General features: G+C 47.5%; 1 pseudogene; it reads left to right on the forward strand.

Annotated features, from left to right (window-relative positions):
* Positions 1-332: 332 nt before the first annotated feature.
* LOC148774411 (ferroxidase HEPHL1 pseudogene) lies at positions 333-2391 on the forward strand (annotated as a pseudogene).
* The last annotated feature ends 922 nt before the right edge of the window (positions 2392-3313 follow it).

Consider the following 3313-nt stretch of genomic DNA (forward strand, 5'->3'; position numbering starts at 1 on the left):
CATGTTTGCAGGGACTTGATATCAGGGTACAAATGGCAACAGTGACAAGAGCAGCCACTTGCTGCCTGTCTCTATATCAGGTACAGAGTTAAGTAGTTTATTACATAGTATCTTAATTCTCATAATGTCCATGCCAGAGACTGGCTCACTGTTCACTAGACCTACTTCCTTTCCCTCCTGGATACACAGATAAACTACATTTCCCAGACTCCCTTGCAGTTAAGAGTAGGCATGTGCATTAGTTCAGGTTGGCTGATAAGTAGACATCATGACGGAATTAGTCATGCAAGGGTTTCATTGAGGGCAGCAGAAGAAAGCATGACGAGGTAGCCGAGGGACCCGCGGCCGCCCCCGGCCGGCAGCGCAGCCTCCCGGGAGTCCGGCCCCGAGGTGTGAGGAGCCCTGTATCCAGATGGAACATCTGGAAAGAACGAGGATGATGACATGGTTCCTCCTGGCAAAAACTATACCTACGTCTGGCCAGTGAGAGAAGAATATGCTCCTGCCCTAGCAGATGCAAACTGCCTGACTTGGGTGTACCATTCACATATTGATGCCCCTAAGGACATATGTTCTGGGCTAATCGGCCCACTGCTGGTGTGCAAAGAAGCGCTCAATGGATACCTCTTTGGGAACTTCCCTGAACCTGATATGTGCGTTGGTGAATCAGTGTCCTGGCACCTATTTGGGATGGGGAATGAGATAGACATCCATTCCATCTATTTTTATGGTAACACCTTCATCAGCAGAGGGCATCGGACTGATGTCGTCAACCTGTTCCCAGCCACCTTCCTGACAATAGAAATGATAGTTGAGTATCCTGGAAAGTGGATGATAACCTGCCAAGTCAGTGATCACCTCCAAGCTGGCATGCTGGGGCAATACAATGTTGGTAACTGCAAAAGTGGTATTTCTCACCCCAAGATGAAGGGTCAACAGAGACACTACTTTATAGCGGCTGAAAAAATTCTTTGGGATTATGGTCCTCAAGGCTATGACAAATTCAGTGGTCTTCCCCTAAAGGCCTCTGGCAGTGACTCTGAGCTCTACTTCACACAAGGCGACAACAGAATAGGAGGGAAATACTGGAAGGCTCGGTACACAGAGTATGTTGATGCAACTTTTACTCGAAGAAAGAGATTCTCTGAGGCAGAAGCCCACCTTGGAATTCTGGGTCCCGTCATCAAGGCAGAGGTGGGTGACACTCTATTAGTGACATTTGCCAACAAAGCTGACAAGGTCTACAGTATTTTGCCCCATGGTGTGATCTATGACAAAGCTTCTGATGCAGCCCCAAACGTAGATGGATTTCTGAAGCCAGGGGCACATGTTAAGCCAGGTGAGATCTTCACATACAGGTGGACGGTGCCTGAAAGTGTCGGCCCAACAGCTGATGACCCACCCTGTCTGACTTATCTTTACTTCTCAGCGGTTGAACCAATCAAGGACACGAGCTCTGGCCTTGTAGGGCCTTTGCCAGTCTGTAAAAGGGGCGTTCTCAATGCTGATGCGACACAGAAAGGAATAGACAAGGAATTTTACCTACTAATCACAGTCTTTGATGAGAATCTGAGCAGGTATCTTGATGAAAATATTCAGAAGTTTACCTGGCATCCCTCCAGCATTGACAAGGAGGACAAAGAATTTGTGAAGTCCAACCGAATGCACGCTATTAATGGCTATATGTATGGCAACCAGCCAGGCCTAACCATGTGCAAAATGGATAGAGTCTCCTGGCATCTGATTGGAATGGGCACCGACACGGACATGCATGGAGTTTATTTTCAAGGGAACACCATCCACCTACGAGGGACTCACCGGGACTCTCTGGCGCTGTTTCCGCATGTCTCCACAACGGCATTCATGCAGCCAGACCGTGCAGGCGTCTTCAGGGTCTTTTGCTCCACCCTGCACCACTTGGCGAGAGGCATGCATCAGATATATGAGGTCAGGAGCTGCGGCAATAAGGACCCTCCTGAACAGCCCTATGGGACGATAAGAACCTTTTACATCGCCGCTGAAGAGGTAGAATGGGATTATGCCCCTAACAAAAACTGGGAGTTCTAAAAGCAGCACTTGGACGCAGGAGGGGAAAGACATGGAGATATATTCATGAACCACACTGAAAACTGGATCGGCTCTCAGTACAAGAAAGTGGTTTACAGGGAATACACCAATGGACAATTTGTGGAGATCAAAGCTCGACCGCCACAAGAGGAGCATTTGGCACTCCTGGGTATGGCACAGATCACAGCCGTGCACTGCCAGCACACACATACACGCACACACACACCCGGTTAGACATCTTCCCAAGAATGAATGGAAGAACAGAGTAGCCTGACTGCATTCATACAAGGGAGACAGCCTGCTGCCCTCCCATCATCAGGGAGCATGCTGGTGCTCAGCTCACAAAAAAAAAAAGAAAAGAAAAAAAAAAAGAAAGCATGACGAGCTTTCAGGACATATGAGGGTCTGACTCTTGTGGGAATAAAGTTAGGTGGAAGAAGGAGTAGGAAAAGTCTCAGACTGCACCACACCTCCAAGAAAGTTGCTGCCAGGCCAACGTGAGGTCTTCAAGCTAGAGTCACCCATTGGAAGAGTCCCTGGTCTCTGCCATGATTAGTTTTGGCTGAGAGCAGTCCAGGAGAAACATGACCTCCATGCTTACTTCTCCTTGTCCACTTGATACACACAATATGGGAACTTTGGAGCCATGTGTTAAAGAGCCAAAGCTGGAAGAAGCATCTTTGGCCAAAGATTAAAGAAGCCCATCACTTGCAAAAAGGCTGCCTACCAATCAGAAACAACCATTTAGGACATCACTTGAGTGAGAAATAATCTTCTGTGTGTTAAACCACTGAGATTAAGGCCTCCTATTAAAACAGTCAGGTTAAGCACTAACCAAATGAATACCATAGCCGCATAAATCAAATATTCTGGTCTCCATTTTTCAGGAAAGAAAAGTCAATCTAGAGAGATAAGTGACTTGCCCAAACTTATATGGTCTAGATGTGACAGAGCTGGAATTCAAATCCAGGTCTATCTGATTCTAGACACTGATCTCTTCCCTCCTGATCAGCCGGAAACACATGGACCAGGAACATGAAAATATTTCTAGCACCTGTGTGCCTTCCAGACCTTAAAATGCTCCACTCTCCAGAATCTCCCTGAAAAAGGAGAAAGAATGAGTCCCTACTGGAGCTTCAGGAAGTTGGGAGTCTGTGAACTTAAGAGTAAGGAAAGGTGGAAGGTGTGTACTTGGGGTGGTCAAGCCTGCCTTCCCACTTGCTCCTCTCTCTGGCTCATGACAGCC

The sequence above is a fragment of the Moschus berezovskii genome, chromosome 22 (genome assembly GCF_049115385.1).
Source record: "Moschus berezovskii isolate FMDL1 chromosome 22, NW_MosBer_1.0, whole genome shotgun sequence".
Classification (NCBI taxonomy): domain Eukaryota; kingdom Metazoa; phylum Chordata; class Mammalia; order Artiodactyla; family Moschidae; genus Moschus; species Moschus berezovskii.